The sequence below is a fragment of the Rissa tridactyla genome, chromosome 6 (genome assembly GCF_028500815.1).
Source record: "Rissa tridactyla isolate bRisTri1 chromosome 6, bRisTri1.patW.cur.20221130, whole genome shotgun sequence".
Taxonomy (NCBI): Eukaryota; Metazoa; Chordata; class Aves; order Charadriiformes; family Laridae; genus Rissa; species Rissa tridactyla.
Genome location: NC_071471.1, coordinates 34,470,088 through 34,489,688, shown reverse-complemented (window position 1 = coordinate 34,489,688; position 19,601 = coordinate 34,470,088). Strand labels below are relative to the sequence as shown.

The 19,601-nt window shown below is 38.3% G+C and overlaps 1 protein-coding gene across 6 annotated transcripts in view; it reads left to right on the top strand.

Annotated features, from left to right (window-relative positions):
- The window catches only part of PCDH15 (protocadherin related 15), an 827,643-nt gene that overhangs the window by 265,764 nt on the left and 542,278 nt on the right, over positions 1-19,601 (top strand). For 3 of the 6 annotated variants that reach the window (XM_054204838.1, XM_054204854.1, XM_054204841.1), the window contains one exon: positions 11,198-11,279. The exons of the other annotated variants lie outside the window; for them this stretch is intronic. The gene's annotated coding sequence lies outside the window, so the exon portion shown is untranslated. The remainder of the gene's footprint in view (positions 1-11,197; positions 11,280-19,601) is intronic. 6 annotated transcript variants of the gene reach the window in all.

The window sequence follows — 19,601 nt, the reverse complement described above, 5'->3', positions numbered from 1 at the left end:
GTTTGACATCCATGATGAGTTTTGAAAGACGTAATTGCAGATAATGTCGAGGAAAAAATGCATGTATTATTTTTAATCTTCCATCTTTCACTATACGGGGTCCACTCTTCCCCAGCATCTTGTCGCGGTCATTTAAGGAATATTGGGAGCCTGAAGCCTGACTGGATGTTGGATACGTGGCTGTGGAACGGTGCAGCTGGTTTCAGGGAAGAGCTGAAGTGAGAGAGGTGCTCTTCCTTCAGCGCTGACTCCCATTGGTACCGACGGCATGACAGCCGGTAGCCTTGCTTTTTCCTACTCGCACCTTGGTGACCACAATGCTTTTTACTGTCCTTGAGGATTTCTTTTTTTCTTCTTCTGCTGTCTTTTTTTTAGGCAACTTTATTATAAAAGAAAAAATATTATAGTAAAAAATATCCTTTTTAACACAAAAACCTAGTATAAGCTATGTTTCCATGCATCAAGAAGTTGCTATTTGACTAGCAGAATAAAGTATTGCATGAAGAAAATACAAGAGTTTTGATAGTAATGTAAATTGTAAGTAAATTAGTGTATGTCCATCAAGACACTGTGCTAATAAAATTGAATTCAAGTGCTCTTAATAATGCTTAAGTAAAATTAACTTCATTTTATACCTTTATATATGTATTTAGTAGTTCTTTCATGCGGCTTGGATGTGCTCCATGCGATTTTGAAGTGTTCTGCTTTGTTTTTAATTGGGTCTGTGTTTTTGTTTGCTTGTCTGTTTGTTTTGACACGCTGCCTCAGTGTTCTATGATTAATTTGGCAGTGAGTTGAGTTCTGTTTTCTCAATTTGTGGCCAGCGAAGTGATGGCTGTACAAATGTAAAGTTTGTGATCGCACTGTCCTTGGGGACAGGAGTAGCACATGCACAGGGCCAGCCTAATCTTGTTAAATAGGGCTGGGAAACGTACCCTGATGGCACAACTTCCATTCCTAATGCTTGTCCTATCCTGCGTCTTTTTTTTACAGGTGAACCTTGATGTGCTGGGGAGCGAGTGGGCAGCCTGAGGGGGCAGCTAGAGAAAAATCTCATCTTTCTGGGTTGCAGACACTACTGACAAACATCTCCCATCCTTCCTTCTGTCCACACAGTGCTGTATCTGATGCCAGTTAAGCCTCCAGGGTTAGCGTTTCTTCATGTGCATCAAGTTGATAGATGTAGATGGGGCAATGACACAGTGCTGTGCAAGGCACCTGCTCGTGGTGGTGATACTGGCTTGGCCTGGTCACAGTGGGAGTCTATTCCTTCCGCGGCTGGGTCTGTGAGTGTCATTGTTCTGGTCCCAGGGCGACCCAGCAACATTGAATCGGAGCTGATTTAGGTGTTTTCCTTTTCCTATCAGTCTCAACAGAGCCCGTGCACGGTTGTTCCTGTGGGATCAGAGCCTGATCGATCTTACAGGGTAGTCTCGGTGCCAGTTCTAGGCACTATGCTCTCAAAAGCCCAAGGTACACCAGTGAGGGAAAAACTGCTTCTGCTAACTTCTTCCAGTCTTGGTTCTTGGGTTTGCAGGAAGTGCAGCAATTTTAAGCAATAACATTGATGTTCAAGAAGCTGGTGTACCTTCAAAAGCTAAATGTGTGTATATTTTGTGTGCTTGATCTTTTAGCAATGGCGAATAGAGTAACACTTTCTATTTCTAAATACATTTGTCTCAGCAATCGTTGACTTGGGCTCAGTAAATGAAAATGTACTAGCAGAGCTATATCCCCGCAGGAAAAGAAGAGGGACATTGTAAGCGAAGGAAAAAATGAAGAAAAATGTACTAGTGCTTGTGCTAAAGAATAGCGTAGCAGAAGCTACCTGCAGACTGTAAAAGTTACGCTTCTTATCAAAGATTTTGAGCTTGGTGGATGGAGGGTACCGTCTACCTCTCTGCCTCGAGTGGACGGTTGTGTTGGAGACAGCACTGTCTTGGCTACGTGGTGATGTAGGTCTCATCACCATGGTATCCTTCCTTTTCAGTTGTTGTTATTGTTTACAGTGTAGACCCAGACTGATCATTCATCATCATTGAGTAGGATTTGAATCAGGATGTGCACTGGCAGGCTGTGAATAGGCACGTGGGGGCAAGGTGTTCTGCAGAGTCGCAGGCAAAGCTGCTCATCCGCTGAGCAGCGCTGCCTCTTGCTCCTTTGCCCAGTCACTTAAGACTCTGCCAGCCCAGAATTTCTGTGTCTTTATACTTTGGTTTAAAAGAAACAGGGGTACTTCTGCATTGGGAGGAAGTGAGACAAATTAACTGAGCGTTTTGAACTGCCGATATTAACAGGTCAAATTCAGAATATCTGTATCGTTTCTTTTGTTATATACCCTCATAAGGTTACATTTTGCCTTTGCAGATAGGGAGCAATAATATTCTTTCCCTTTTCTTCATAAGAAATCTCCTGTAGTAACACAGCCAGCTTTAACGAGGGTTCATAAAAGTATGCCTTTACTTCACAGTGTTTCCCTCCAGGAATCTTCTATCGATTGTTCTGTAGACAAAAGAGGGAACTAAAGAGTTGCCTTGCAAGAGTGTTGTACAACAGAAGCAGACTTAAAGGAGATCCTGAATGCAGTTTTATGAATATCAGCAGGAGGGAGGAGGCTTGGTTCTTCGTATACTTGAAATCAATAAATGCAGTTCATAAATTTAGGAGCACCCACTCCACGCAAAAATCTAAAATCAGCTGCAAATTTAAAATCTAGTGGTTATTTCATTTTTAACATTTATGTTGCTTAAAATTGGTTGAGTAGTGTAATAGTAACAAGGTTCTTCCAGAGTATAATTATTTAAAAACTGGCAGTGTTTGATAAAATCATGCTGTGTTTAAGCATGCAGTTGTTGCTGGAAGGACTAGCGTAGTATTTCAGACAGAGATAAGTCTTTTCTGTGCAAAATTGCTGCATTCAGATGAGTGCGTAGTTTTTAAAAACAGATCTGGGAAATAAACAGGAATATTTGGGAACCTGTGAAAAAAAAACCTGACATGATGTGTTTAGGAAGAATTCTGCTATGCAGGCTTGTGTCAGGACCTACGATACGGTCTGTATTTTTTAATTTTTCTTTTAAGCTACCTACACGTTTGTGTAATTCTCTTGGAGTTGGGTTGCTGTTTGGAGAATCCTGTTCTAAAGGATGTAGTCAATAAAAATGGCATTGAAGCACGTTACTAGAAAGTTACTTTTGTAACGCTTGTGAAAGGTTGATATTTCTGTAGGTTTTTCTTCTTTTCCTCTGCAAAAGAGATACTGGCTGGTTAAAATGAAGTGATTGCAAAAAGTGTATTGGAAACTTTGTGTTTCTTGTGTTTCTTACCCGTGGCAGTCATCTTTTTTGCTTGGTTCTCTTTGAAATATGTGCATTTATTGGCGTGTTTGTATTTGGAAAGCTGAAATCTCTGTAACATGGGCAGTTTTCACCTTGGAGGTTACATATGTTTAGCTTAGGAGACATTGACTGTGGTGTGATAGTCCTTTCTAGTCATGTTTTTTGTTTCACAACAAAGTGTTTGTCTAGCCAAAAAGAAGCTCAAGTAGAGGAAAAAAAATGTAGCTACATTGCAAGAAAAAGTGGAAAATATGAGGGGATGGGAAGGTTGTCACACCCACTTTATTACTGAGCGAGTGGTTCAGGACGTATTCTCTTTCCCTGTCAGTATAAGAACAATTTGTTGCATTTCTTTCATCTTAAATATTGTGAAGAAATGAAAGCTGTTGGGAAAATTTTGAGTAGACATCTGAAGGACAATTCAGCTTTGACTGTTACGCTATTTGAATCACTCACTCTTAACGGTTCTGATTATTATTTTTTTTTTTTAAGATAGAACACGTGCCTATTTTCCATTGTTTTTCTCATTCAGCAAAACAGAAAAGATCACTTTTGAGTGAAAGCTATGGCAACCAAAATAGAGGAGAGGGGTTTGTATATTTGCTTTAAACCCATATTCCCTCTTCCATTCCCTTTTTATTTCCTGAGCAGAAGATTTTGCTTTATAGTGATAAGGACATCATCAAATTGAAACGTTCAAGGTGGCTTCACTGACAAGGGAATGGGAGTTGTGCCTTTGAACCTCTTCAGGGAAAATGAGAAACTGAACCCGTCTTCCACTTTCTGGGAGAAGGCTCTGATAGTCTTACTTTTACCCTATGACAAGGCTCAGGAGCAGCAATGTTTTAAGACAAAATGTCAAATACTAGTGCATTTTCTCTAGAACCTGATTGTAGAGCTACACACTAATCTTTCTAAAGACAGGATTGATCATCTCAAGGAGACACACAAGGATCTCAAGTTTTGCTTCTCCAGGGCCTATCTGTGAGCTTAGTCACAACTGACGTGTCCTGAGGCGTGGGAAGTGATAGAGCTCTAGGCAATGAAAGCACTTTGAAATAAAATAATGCGCTTATGAAACACGGGCCCATGTGGCTGCTGCCTAGCACTTACAGGAGTTTTCAGGAAGTCACTTTTGAGTTTGCCTTCCTAGTACTACAGACTTCTGTAAACCTGACCTTTAACTAAGTGTTTTACAAGTGTCCTACTTCCTGTAGTGTTTTTCTTCCTCGCTCCTGGCAAGTTGCAGTGGTTTGAAATTTGGGACCTCTATGGATCTTCCAGACAGTCCTTCAGGTGACTTTACATGTACTTTGCTGGGGCAGGTAGTACTAGTGCTTTACCAGATATAAATAAAACTTCCTAATTTTTACAGTGGGCAGGCAATTAGAGATGAAATAAGAGCCGCTGGAAGCCTCATCTCTGTAAGGGCTGGGAACAGAATCCAGATATCCTGGCTCTTCATCCATTGCAAAGGTCATCTTTAAATGTTGTGGCCTTCTAGTGTACCTGCATAAAATTTACTTCACTGAACTCATCATTTTTCCTTTTGATATAGAAGAAAACATTGTGAGAACGAGTACTTCAAATATTTTATGCTATTCCTAAATTTAATTACAGGAGTCTGAGAGTACTTACTGATCTCATTGAAAATAGAAATACTGTAATGAAAATAGAAATTCTGTAATTTAGGTACTCTCTGTTAAAAAAAAAAAAAAAAAAAAAAAAAAAAAAAAAAAAAGCCAGAAAGCTCAGACTCTGAAGTAACAACAACACCTACTGTTTTCAGTCTGTGGAAATGCTGTAGAAGATCCTTTCAGTGCAGCAGTGACTGCAGGTGGGTGCTGGCATGTGTGGACGCTTAATTCTCTCAGTTGGCTTCCCTGAAAAATTCGTGAAGGAGGAGAAAGGCTGCTTGTACAATTTGTTCATTTCAAGGCAATTTTTATTTTTGTTGGTTTAGTGTTATGCTTTGTTGAACAACTTTGGTAAAGACTGGGTCATGTTAGCTGTATATCGGTAATCTGCTCTATGAAAATACTTTCTAGAGTGTGCGTCCTGGCCTCAATCTTGATTGTAGCATCAAAACTCTGCATTTCAGCTGTATACTGTCTGTGTTTCTGCAAGATGATATTTTGACAATATTATTCCAACTTCTGATTTGCATGGCTTGATTTGGTTTGCTTTATAATGGAGAGAGGATTTTAGAGATAGTACTGAGGATTGATTTCTGTGCGTTTTTTTCTTCAGCTGGGTGCATCCGTTTGCAGCTCTTTGAGTTGAATGTGAACAACTAACACTTGCAGCTTAGGTAGGTTTGAGTGCATTTCCGATCTGCTGGTTGAGGCAAACTTTTCTACAAAAGATGACAACTATGGAATTTTAGCCAGCTGTTTCCCAGCATGAAATTTTCTTTTGGATCTGTTTCGGTAGCACACAGCATCTGCTGCGTTTTAAAGATGAAATTTCAATTCCGTTTGCTTAGTTGGCCTGTCATATGAAACGTTCTTCTGTGTGCCCTAATGAATGTAGTTAATATTTTACAGCTTTGTTTACCTATAGTATCAAGCTTCAGGAGTACAATTGGAAATGTTATAAATGGGGGGAGAAAGCATGCTTTTATATGGCTAATTCCAGTCATTTTGCTATTTCTATATTACGGCAAATCTTTCTTTCCAACCCCCCATACCAGTAACAGCCTTTAAACTTTTAATCAGCAAGCACAGCAAGGAAGCTGTATTTTGTATGCCATGTGCTGTATGTGCACAGAACTGTATATCCACAGATGACAAGCTTGGAAAGTGCCACACTCCTTACTATAAGTAGAAAACAAATGCAAACCCAAGTGATTATGACTCGTCATGAAAACGTATTCTAAGAGTGTGTGTTATCTGAAATGAGAAAATAAGCTGTCCTGATATCACACGTCAGAATAAATGAGCAAGGAACCAGTTCAACAGAATGTTTTTCTAGGACTGGAAGAAGGCTTCATGGTCATGAGTGCTGTAGAGGAGGTCATTGCAAGTTGTATCGTATCTGTTAAGTGAAGAGGAAATAACCTAGTAAGTGATGTGTCTAAAAACTGGGGGGTGGGAGGGTGTTGGTGAGGGGGTGTCCAGAGTTACGTTATTTAGCTTTCTTTGAAAGTACAGAGACATCTCAACAGTGATAGCCATTCAAGTTTGTCTTTATGTATTTATGTCTATAAGGATAAATAAGCCACAGAATATTTTACCGAAATGTGTACAAGTATGGCTTTCTGCGCTGGCAGGTTTCTGTGTAAATTATATTGATGATTTGAAAGCAGAGCTGAAACCAGGTGTGAAATTGACCCTGCCTGAAAAAAACCACCTGCAATGTTATTCTGTTACAGTGACAAAACAGAGCTGATGTTATAGATCACAGCATTGATCACACGAGCAGCTGGCATTGAGAACGTGCTTCCTGGGTTCAGTATTTAAAAGTTCAGTCGGTCATTGTTGAAATTTGACAAGGCAAAGCTAAGTTATCAAATCTACGAGAACTTTAAAAAAAGGATATATGTAATTACAACCACGCTCCCAAAAATAAATGACTGCAGACTGTGACTTTAGAATTAGGTAATTATTTTTTAAAGTTAGCCACCTCAAAATGTTTGTGGTCATTATATTGTGTAGTGAGAATTTATTACTTAAAATAAGCTTCTCTATCTTAATTCTGTAAATACGTTTTTTTAAATTAGACTAGGTATGTTCGGCATTGAAGAAAAAGTTTTCTCATTTAGGATCTTGTAAGCTTGCTGGATGTTTCTTCTCATGGCTTTTCTGCACAGTTAGTGCCATTTGCTGTCTCTCTGAGGTGCTTTCATTACTACATTTGCGAAATAATGTTATTTAGGAAAAAACAGTCTACAAAACCTGATTAATACAAAAGCAGATTTAATTAATTTTAATTTCTTCCTTCAGTTTTTTTGAAGATGAGGAGATGCTGCATTCAGAACATGCTCTCAAGGTAGTATTATATACACCTAATTCATGAGGAAATCCAGGCATTCTGATACGTTTGTGTGGTTCCCTGAAAATTCAGAGTACCTTAAATCAAGATTTTATTATTTTAAATTTATTGCCTTCAGAGTTGTAAAAGAAATTGTCAAATTTGAACTGAATGTAGTAATGGCAATACTTAGGTGTCTCTGCACTGAAGACTGGAGTATAGATGAGTGATACCCAAGCTAAAGAAAAGTGTCAAAGCCAGCCTGGGTTTGGTCTCCTACAGGCAAGTTACATTAGGCTCCTCTGGCATTGTCTTTGCTGCCATCCTGTCAGCCCCTTGGGTAACGGCAATGAAAACTTGTGCCTCATAGCCTTTCATATTTGCTACATGGAACGTATTTCTTACATACAGTCACATGCGATTGCCACCTATGGTTACTAATGAAATTACAAACACTGCTGTTTTCCTTATTATTCCTCTGTGGTCACTATCCATTACTGCTCTCCACTTGGGCGTCCCCCAGACTCTGTCATGTGTGGGAAGTGCAGAGCCTGGAGGAGGGATGCTGGGAGCAGAAGGGATTCTGGGTGTCAGCAGGGCTGAGAGACCACAGGGAGATGCCAGTATTTGGGTTACACAAGACAGTTTATCAGCAAGCCAGCTAGCTCTTGATAAAAGATTTTTCATGCTAATATTTCATGAGCCATTCTTTTTATATCCTCAATTTCATAGTAGGTGAAAAAAGATAGTAATTTTTTTTTTTAAATGTTACTCAAAGAAAATGTAATTCCTTAAGGCTCCAAAAAGCTACAGGAGGAATAGATCCCACAATCCATACTATTAAGAGTAGAGCATAACTGTTTACATTTTTTTCAATAACTGGGAAATACTGGAAGGGGCTGCGTGGATGGATGAACAGGTGTACATGGATTTTTATCTCATCTGATAATTTTTAGTCCCTTTAAGAAGAAGCTAGTAATACTTAAAGACAGATTGATGTTGAATTCTTGAAGAGGAGAAAGATAGAGGAAAACAGAATAACATTTTTGTGATTTTTGCCTTTTGTTTAGGTTATTTCTTGTGGTGAGGTTGTTCAGAAAGTGTTCAGCCAGAGCTGTCAGTGGTGTCTCCGATACCAGTTCTGCTTCTTTCTTTACTGAGTGGTCAGCCTTTGTTTCAGCCTCCTCTCTACGTATTTGTTTTTTACTAATCTCTCTTTTAAACGTTACACAGTGTTGCAAAAAGAGAAGAATGTTGGCAGCTTTAGATTTGTGTAATGTCACTTGTGCTCAGTTTTGAAGAAAGAAGGCCTTCATGGTAGGAGAAAAACAACAAAGCTAGTAGTCCTCTGATGGTATTGACGTCTTGTTTTGTGACAAGGTTAGAGTCAAGCTTGAGCTGTAGCTTGTGAAAGCTCTCTGTGTGTTGTACAGTGACAAGGGAGCTACATTGGAAATGAGAGGTGTGTGACCACCAGAAGAAAAAAAAAGAGGTGAAAAGAAGCATTAGTAGAGTTAAATCATACTTAAACTCGTGTTTCAGGTTGGTAGTGCCTGGACAACTACCCTAGAGGAGAATCCCTGGGGTGGTTATTTGTATGCATAATACACAAGGGGAGCTTTGTTAGCCTGATTGCGAAGAGAAAGATACGTGAAATGTGTGTGGTCTGTAGCTAATAAGGCAGTTTTTAGCATGATAGAATGAAATTGGAGTAATATTGAAGTCACTAGAATTGCATGAATAAGCTTGTGTGTTGCATACAGTGATAAATAAGTAAAATCTCCAAATGCAAACTGCTGTGAAAACATGTATAGACAGCTGTTGTTCCAGATGTCTAAAATGGCTTGACTATTGAATATCTTTTTATATCCTCACTGCTATTTTTTCCAGAGCTCTCAGTTAGGATCAAGAACACTAAATCAAATGGCAGGGTACTCTTAAGAACAGGTAATTGGCTTTTCAGATGAGCATGACTTAGGGAGCGGTACGCTAATTAGACAATCCAGTGTGTTTCTCCAAGGAAACCTTCAGAAACTTTTCTGAAAACCTTCACAAAACAGGCACTTTTTAAAAACCCCTTTAAATAACTGCTTTGAGAAGCCTGGTTGAAGTCGTAGACCTTGAGACTGCACAAATTGGACACGGAGCTTTTGGAAACACAGCCAGCAATTGCATTTTGGTTTTGTTCCTTTCAGTGAGATCTTCATATATGCGAAACTGAGGGGGTGGGAAGAAAGTTTCCTTTAACTGCTGGAAAGAGGAGAGGAAGAATTGGGGAGAGGAAAGACCTCTGATTTCTGTTATTGGGAAGAAATGCTAGCCATGTTTCAGATAAGATTCATTAAAGCTGGTATGAGGACAGTTACTCTTTTGAAGAGAATAACTCATTTCTGACTTGCTTTCTGTATTGTCTTGCACAAACTGCCTGTGGCTTACATAGATCCTCTGAGTGGTGTGATGGACTGGATGACCTCCCAACAACTCTTCTCTTTTGTAGTATGATAGACTGTTGCTGGTAAGAGGAGTGATAGAATTGCCCATAAAGAAATAAATGCCTCGATGATGAAAATTTGCCCCAGTGGAGCATAGATGGATTGGAATCTCAGCACACACAATAAAATAGAGAGCAGGTAGCTCTTCAGAAATCCAGACAGTGCAGCCCTTGCCTCCCCAATGTAATCGTCATTTGCCTCTGCTGTTAATGGGAATGTAATTTAGAGCTAGTGGATCCTTGATCTTTAAGCCTGTGTATCCCCATGCACTGCCGTACACTACGGTAAATCTAAACGTAATGTAGCTACACCAGGTCTGCACTGTGCTTGAGCCAGTCAGGAGAAAATACGGATGGATTTCACTTAGACTTCTGTTAGCTCAGGTGTTCCAAGCATGGTATAGACACAGGCTGAAAGAAAATTCTTACAGGGGGAAAAGCCACAGGAGGTAAAGAAGACCTTATTCACATTGACAAGAGAAAGAAGAGATTACTTCTGGAATCTTTTTAAAGATAGTTGCTTGACCTAGTTCCAAGGCTTTGGCTACTTGAGGTCATCCCAACAGGGAAGGGTTAGGCCATGCAGGCTGGGAGAAGGTTGAATATTAAATGCAGATAAACAGTGAGGGACACCTCTGCATGTGATCACCTAGAATTTCCAAATTTGTAAAAGCACCTCTGTGAGGGTCAGATAGGTACTTTCCCTGATGTGGAGGGACCCTGTCCTAAGTGGGTGAAATCTAGAGTTGTTTTCAGAACCAGAGGTGCCAAGTTGCTATGTTGCCCTTTCCTGTCTATGAAATATTGACAGAGAGATGGAAATACTTCAATGCAGTTGTTAGTATGTTTTAAAAGCGGACTGGTATCAGGGCCTCTTGTATACGGTGAGTAACTTCTGTAGTCCAGTACGCAGAAGGATAAAAAAAAATAATTTAGTAATAATATGATTTTAGATTTAGTTGTGAGACTTATTTTTCTTTTAAATGCACGTACTTAAAAGTCTATTATAGAATTGATATACTGTGTTCCTTTTCTCCTTACCATCCCAATATTCAAATATGCAAAGACAAAAATGTTTGAGGCCAGCCCTTGAAGGAAAACAATTTTAGATCAAATATTTTACTACAATATTCTGCATACCCAAACATATTATTATGTTAGGGGAAACTATGGGAAAGCTAGGTCTGGGAAAGAAATAATACCATCATTAGTTAAAGAAGAACATATATCTTACTTCCTCTTGTTTCTCTGAAACAGTCTCAGCGTTTCAAAGTTTCTTACACACATGCTTATAACAAGATGGGTGAATGATGAAAAGTTTTGCAGAATACCACAAAGGACATGCTACAATAGTACTAGTAATTAAGTTTTAAAAGTGTGGTTTATTTCATTTTAGATGTGAGAAACTAAGGAGAGGAAACTCCAGAAGGTTTATACCGGGAAATACCTTCAGTGAAGGAGAAGCTGCATTTGGCACAGTATGTTGTCCTTTTTTTGTTTTCCTCTTAAAGAATAGAGAAAAATATTTTGACTTACCAAAATTCCAAATGAATAAAAGTAGACCTCAAATTAATGAAGTAAATTTATTATTTCAGATACTAATCAGTAAACCTTTTATATATAATTCATCATGTTGCACTTGTTCATAACATTGCAGTAATTGGATTTAAAATTATAAAAAGGAGTTGACCTTTAGGTTACGCAGTTTTTCTTGACTGAGGTTATCACTACTTTTTGTGTGAATGCGCATATAAGAATTGGGAATTTGCCAAGAAGTTTTATTTCTCATCTCTGTCTTGTGGCATTTCATTAATGATTGGGCAAATACATGAACACTCCACCTGCATTTCATGTCAGGTTTTTTCCAATAAAGACGTCAAATAAATGGCTTTGAAATAACAGGTATAAAGTCAATGAATGGGAAAAACAACTGGAAATTAGGAAAAATATGTTGAAGTAATGTCAAGAAAAAAAAAACAGCAGAGAGAAATGTGCCAGCATTTTTTGACAATATGTATAGTGATTATTATGAAAATAATAGTTTATGAAAATAACAGTGAAAATAGACAGTTTTTCCCTGTCCACTTATCTTTCTCTGAGGAATTTGCTTCTGAAGAAAATCTGTTTGTCATCAGGGTTTGTAAAATTTCTGATATAAATTATTTGCTCTCTAACTTTATATTTCCTGTGTTTATACTCTGTGCTTGTATTTTCTGTTTGAATCATTATCAATATGCTTCTGTTTTTTCTGTGTTGAGAGCATTATTTGGAGCAAATTTCCTTGACAGAGTATGCTCGTACGCTTAAACACTTTGCCTGAATTAAAAGGAAGTATTTGAAATAGGAAATTCTTTAGAACAAGCTTCTGTAAAGGTACAGTGCCCAAACACAGTCCCCAGCATCTCATGTCTGCTACTCCTCTGCTTCTGTTAGACTAGAGAAAGCAAAGCAGAAACACCGAATGTAAAGAATAAAATATTCCTGGATTTTGTTTTTTCTTCATTTGTTTTGTTTTACTTTCATCTAAAAATAGAAGTGTCTTCCTTTTATGTGTGTGGTATTCAGGGCACCTGAGGACATCGGTTAATTCGGACCTGTGCTGAAGGGATCAAATGAAGTTGTACGTGGAGGGGACAAGAATTTCTTTAGGTCAGAGATGAAAACCCATTTTTAACTTGCAGTCTAAGAACAGGAAGGTGAATTTCCAGGCATCTCTGTGGACTACCACCTCAAAAGCGTATTCAGTGTAAGGAAAGCCTTGAAGGAATTGAAATGGAGACTTAGCAGTTAAAAAAAAAAAGAAAAAGTGGTATTTTTGGATGTTGGAAAATGCTGATCTCCAAAACAAATGAAAGAAAAACAAACTTCAGCCCTGTACATCCATTTCTGTCTATCTGTTGCTCTACTGTATTTGGACTTCAGAATGTACCTCAAATGAGGAATTACTAATAAAATTACAAAAGATAATGGTCGAGTATTGTTCAGGGAGTAGGAAACTGGCTGAAGCAGTGATAGTGGTGTGGCAGGAAGAGAACTTCCAGAGGTGGAACAGCTTATTTGAAAATAGTGAAAATAGTCATTTACTGTGGAAATTATGTGCAGGTCATCACAGAAATGAACTTCTGCAAACAGACTTTCAGGAGGGGCTGGGGAAAGCGTAGGAACAGAAAATGTTTTGTGTGTTAGTATATAGCTTGATAAATTTAGGAAGTGTTTAACCGATGAATGGTGAGTAGTGGCAGGGGACTGCACAGGGAGTCCTGGGAGGTCTGTTCCAATCCTTTATTCCATGCCGGTCTGCTCTGGGATGATGCATTGGCTGTTGCCTGTTACAGGCACTTGGCAATCTTTTACGCTCTGTCACGTACAGTGCCTTACCCTGAAAACAGCAGGAAAAGTGGAGGCCATGTACCATATCTTTGCTGATAATCAGATTTGGATATTGCAGTACTGCTAATTAGTTCAATGTTGTTGTTATACTGAACTGGAAATTTATTTAAAAGATGACAATTCTTTTGATGGAAAAAACCCAAACAAACAAACAAAACCGAAGCAACCACCACCTCACAAGAAAATAAATGTTTAGAATACGCTTTTCCTTGTGTCCAAATAGGCTTTTATTCATTTCAGGAACAGTTTGATTCAGAGAATACAAAACCTCCAAATACAAGACAATATAGGTCTCAACTCAATTTCCATGGAAGTTAATGGAAAAATTTCTGGGAACGTTTTGTCAAGTCCTAAAAAGTGAAAATGGTAAGATAAAATAGGGCAATTCAATAATCCCTCTGGGGGAAGATCATAATCTCTGTAAAGATGAGGGTATTAATTTTCACTTATTTTTTTTTTTATGAAATGCACTGTATAGCTTTCTTACTTGGTGTCATGTGTGATAGTCAACTATAAACCAGATATTGGGCTACTAGGCAAGAGCAAGAGCTTCATCCGGCTGTCGATACAGTTTAGAAAATTCATATATGTTCTGTTATAAGAAAAAGGAATCATAGATTATTTTTTCTATTTCTACAGATATCGTATAGAATAGAAAAGCGGCATACTATAGTATTTTGTGTACATACTGAACCATTTCTTTAGGCTGCAATAAAAAAGCTCTATTATGGGCTCACTGTGTGCCATAGCCGTGTGTTGCTATAGGCTATATGTCTTTCTCAGTACCACATTTTCCCCTCAGTACTGGCTGCATGCCAGCATCCCTTCCTATCAAAAGGTCATGCTTCATGTACAGAGGTGCGAGATGGAGCTTAGGGTAGAGAAGATTGAGCAGCCTAGTCTCTTATTGTCCTCCAAACCAGAAGACACTGAGTTGCAGCCTGTCCCTTCAGGTTGTGTTGTCTACAGAGGTGTGCAGCCCTCCACAGCAGTGCTGGGCATGGCATCCTTCTCTTACTGGGGTCCTTTTTTTTCTTAGCCATCTATTATGAGAAAAATATGCGGTTGCTTGTAGGTTGGTTCATTTCAAAACCTCAACACATGACCTCTTATTTTTCAGTCAGTTGCTTTTTCTAAAAGCATTCACGTTAATCTGACTCCTCTCCTTCAGCATTTGGTTCAGGTCATTACAATTTCCACTTGATCTCTTTTTTTGCCTTGCTGGGAGCCAACTCCTAATCTTTTTGTTATGTGACTCAGTCTACAAACTTCTGAATACTTGTGCTTGGCCTTTGCTGCACTTGTAAAGTATTTGCAATGTTCTTTTGAACATTGTAGTTTTTAATAGGCTAAAATTCTATTTTACTGATGCACATTCTCCTGCTGGGAGAAGTCAAATATGCCAGTTATTTAGAAAAACGAGAGACTCCAATTACGTATACACAGTGAGCACTGTTTTCTCTCAATTTATCTTTGCTACTTGACACTAAATTTATAATGGAGATTTTATTCCTGCTTCTACTGTTTAAGTGCAGTACGGTTAAATTGGAGAAGGATTTTCCCTTGTCTTTCATGTGTTAACAGCTTTGAGAAGGTTTAAAGGGCAGTTTTCCCTTGCACAGTTGTTCTCATTCATGCTTTTGTTATCATTGCTATGGTTTCCCATTCTGTATCTTTTATTTGCACTTTGGTGTGGTCTCTGTCCCACTCCCTGCAAGGATCACCTGTTTTTACTGCTACAAGGATTCTTGCAGAAATAGGTATGTGTAAGTTGTCTCGTTATATGGTCCTAACCTTTGCTCACGTCTGGGATTCAAGGGTTACGTTCTTTTCCTCCCTGCTAGATTTCTCATGAGAAATAATTTTGTCAAGTCACTGTGCGTGACATAATGTTGCTTTAGATTTACTTAAACTTCTGAAATTCTTCTATTTTGTCACTGGGCTTTCACATAATTTTTCATGCGATGTATGAAAAATGTATATTCAGGCATAAAGTTACTCAAAGGTCAGTTATAGAGTGTATTAGCCTGAGATGTTAGCTAAGTTTCACATTATGAAATTTAAAATAGCCTATGTAAAGACTATACTATAATGTGTACTTTCTTACATTATGAAGTCATTGGGTGATTTATAGGAATTGAGGCACTCTAATACAAAGTTGATTTTCTCTGGAGGGAAAAGGTTTAGTCCGTGTTATATTGTGTCTTTCATTTCTTCGTTATTTACGTGAGCAATGGCAGTCTTTCACCCAGGGGAATAAACTATTTGGTCAAGGTGCTTCATAAAGTTTGTGAGTTCTGGTTGTGTTGTATGCCTTCTATTTATGATAGAGATCAGCTTAGCTAACTCCACTTGAATCTTTTTTATGACTGTCTCCCCATTAATCACATACTTTTTGGGAGAGGCGAAAGTTACTTCGTGGAGTGACTGTCCCTTGAAGGTAGTAGCTATAAAAAACCTTCTCAGTGGGTTTTCCTCAGTCATGGGAGTTACATTGTCTTCTTCATGTAGACTGTCTGCAATTAAAACTAAAATGGACAAGTGAGAGTTGTATTTGCAGGTCAGACAAATGAAGTGCCTCCCCTGAGGACACTTTGGTTTTAGTTAAATAATAACTGCTGTCGAGGTTATTAAAGATTAGTGGGGTTTTGTATAACTGAATTTTGCAACCGATATGCTAGCAGTGGGTTGTGCCTGTTTTGCTGAATTGTAGCTTGTAGACTGATTAATTTCATATGCCTGAAGTTTATAAAAGTTGTGAAATTTATTTGGTTATTTTAAAAAAATATATATACACCCAGAAAATGGCAAAAGGAAAATAAACTTCACTGCTGTTTAGCTTTTGCCTGCTCTGAGGACCTTTCTTTTACCCATGTGTTTGGCATTTTCAGAGCTGGTTAAATATAAAAGTTTCTCTGTGCTGCATTCATGTCCTCATTTTGTGTGCCCTCTGTGACTGTTCCCTTACAGGATGTTGTTGGACAATGCCTAGGCCAAAGTCATATTCTCCTCTTCCTTTTCTGGAGTGAATGTTTCCAAATAGCATAGAAAATGAGGCTAAGATGTGTTTGATACTTTATTTTGCAAGAAAAGGCAAGTAAACAGGCAGTTTTCCAGTATCATGATTCGCTGTTACAGAAGAGAGAAACACAACTGATAAGAAATTTATTATGTAAAGGACATTAGAGCTGGCTCATTAGGATAAGCCTAAGCTACATGAAAGCATTTGTTTCATAGCAGTTGATTCAGAAGCTTCGGAATCCTTTTGGAAGGCTCCTGTGTGCTAGTATTCATGCAAAACTATGTAATAAATCAAGGACAAAAATATTTAGATTGGTTTCACAAAACCACTCTTTACAAAAAGCAAGTTCTCTGAAGAAAGCTGTTCTGTTATGCACTTAAGTAGCTATAACATTAATCATTATGTCATTGATATTATGACAATAATTTTTAATCATAATTTCATCCTTTTTAATCTCTGCTACAAGATGCAAGAATTAAAAACAGTCAGACTCACTGTTCTCTAATATATCTTCAGAGATGGTTGATTTTTAGATGATGTGTAGAAGTCAGTTCTGTCAATTAATTAATACCAGATTTGTGAGCTAGTTTAGTAGTTGCTTCATTCTCAGTTTATTACACAGCGCCGTGTTTTTCCATGTTGGCAGTTCTTTTTAATTTAGGCCCTTGCCTTGTCAAATGTTCTCAGTGGAAGATTAAAATTGTGGTTTGCATGCTGTTGACTGTTGGGTTGAATTACCCTGAGATTAGCTATGGGATGCTTACAGAGCTGTAGCTTTTTTGTTTGGAGGATATTGGAGGGTTCAAAGAGAAGGGGAAAATAACTGCTGTTCTGCCTGACTCCTATCTTTGCGGTCGAAAGACATGGCTGGAGAAAATCTGTGCGTCTGTCTTGAGCTCCTCACAGGGCACATGGGGCATTTTTAGTGAGAATGGACCTTCGCCTGACTGATGGTAATTAAGTGGCAGATGGGTTTGTTTGTGGGCTTAAAAATGGTTAAATAAAAGCATAGTGTTAAAAGGATGATGTTATCAAGGACAAAGAGTATAAAATTTAACAGATGTGGGTTTAATTGTGTGTCACCAGCTTAGAGCTTTACTGGAGGACATTTGTAGATAATACTAAAGCAAATGAGTGTATGCATTGTAAGCATATGGGTGTAGAGATAAGGCTCGATTTGCATATTTCTTTCATTTTAGTTTCCTTGTTTTCAAAAGTTGCATTTGAGAACAAGCACAACACTACTTTTGTATCAGCTAAGTTACTTGCCATTTGGTTTTTAAAGTATATTCATAGAAATAGAAAAGCTGTTTGAGGTATGAAATGACTATTTAAGCAATTGCATTTACGATGATGGTTTTCAGTAGCGATGCGACTGTAGCTGAGCGAAAAATCACGTCCGAGTCTGGCTGCTTCCTTTTGTTAGAGCACTGTTCCTTGCAACAGGGTGCAGTTGTCTGCCACATGCAGCTCCGGTTTCCCATTCTACATCCTCCTCCTCAACTTATTAAGCTCTAAACATTTTTGTGTGACCACTCGTGTGCAAATTGGCTGCTTACTACCTGGTGTCCTTTGCTCCTGTGGACGTGTCTCACCAGAAGCAGTGCATGGAGAGCCTCGGACTTCAAAGCCAAATCCTCTGGGCTGTTTAGTGGCACTTTTCTGTGCCTTCAAACCAGTTTCCTTTCAAATTGGAGCATTTCCAGCACACTCAAACTTCCCCAGTTGCTTCCTTTGTCCTTCCTATTTACTACTTATCCTTTCTCTTTACTATCAGCCGGTTTCCTCAGGACTCGCATAGTTCACACAAATTTTAGTATATTTACTTCCTGGTCATCTAAGAGGAAAATGGAATTTTTCTTTGAAATCAGTGCAGATCCTGTCTTGGGTACAGGAAGAAGGTGAAAGATCAGACTTTGCATAATCCACAGTGCAGGAAAAGTCAAGACCATGCAATGTAAGGCTTCTGTGAGTGAGGCTGTCGTAAAGCTAAAGAGATGAACACAGACCAGTTCCCAGAGGAGGTGGAATAGGTATGTAGGCTCCATGAGGATCAAAAATATTGTTATTCCTCACAAATCCTAAGCATTAAATGTGTGTCTGACTGTAGAACTTAAATTGTTATCATACTATGTTTAAATAGCATGTTTCCTAAATCCATAGCAAATGTTGTCCTCTGGGAGAGGAAACCAGTCATTGTCATAAATGGAGTTCTCGGTCTTCATGTTCCATGTGGGCTGAAGGCCTCCTTGCAACGTTGTTCAATTTAGAAGGATTACAAAAGAGAAGAATAACAACATTAAGCAAAGTTTTGCTACAAATCGAGTTCCAGAATTATCCAGATACTTTCATTTACTTCTCTTTGAACAGTGCCTCCAAATGAAAAGGGATTTTATAGCTGACACAAATAATAGAGGGAGAAGGAAACAAAGTATGAGTGTGCTGGATGGCATGGAAGCCATAATTGCCCTTGACATTGTTGCAATTGATAGAAGACAAAAGTTAGATGCTAACAAAGGTGGGTCACAGTTATGCTGGGAGAAACGTGAAGGAAGAGTGTGAAATTAAGCTGTAACTGAGCTAGGGTATTTGAAGTGGCAGCTCTCAGAGACTGACGCCTTGCTACAGGTGAAGAAGTTCTTAAGAGTTATCGAGTTATTAAAGTTATTATAAATAATATAATAATAAAAAAAATAAAAAAAGAGTTATTAAAAAGAAAAAAAAGGAATCTGTACTGTATAGATGAAGCATACATTGCTGTGCTGTTATACTTGCTCTTCTGAAGGTATCCATATCTAACAAAGCTTACAGAGTGTGCCAGGAAAAAAGAAAGATTTACTACCAATTTAATATGACATATGGCCACCTGCCACTTCTCTCAAAATTTACACGTTAGTTAATGGATAAAACTGTCATACTTAGCTTTTAACATTAAAAGCCTGATCTTTAGGAAAAGAGCATACTCTCACAAATTGCAGACAGTCTAAGAATAAGATCTCAAGATTTGATGTGATTTGGCATATATAGTAAGTTGAGTTGTCTAATAAACTGTAGCAATTCATCATCTACTTTGGAAGTCTGAAGTTTAGTAGGCAGTCATATAGTATGTCTTTTGGTGCCCAGACTACCCAGGAAAAAAAATCAGGGATTTTGGAGGGGCAAGGGGATTATGGCTTGATTTATTTGGCAACAAAATTGACTATAAAACTACTTTTACTATGCTCAGGGGACCATGGCATAGAGATGTCATATTGAGTAATAACATCGGGATAATATCAAGGTCTTTGGTCATCTCACTGATTTCACACAGGCAAAGCCACAGATATAAAACACTTGATACCAGAGGAATAGGACATTTCATGTGGATAATAAACACCTAGCAAAATTA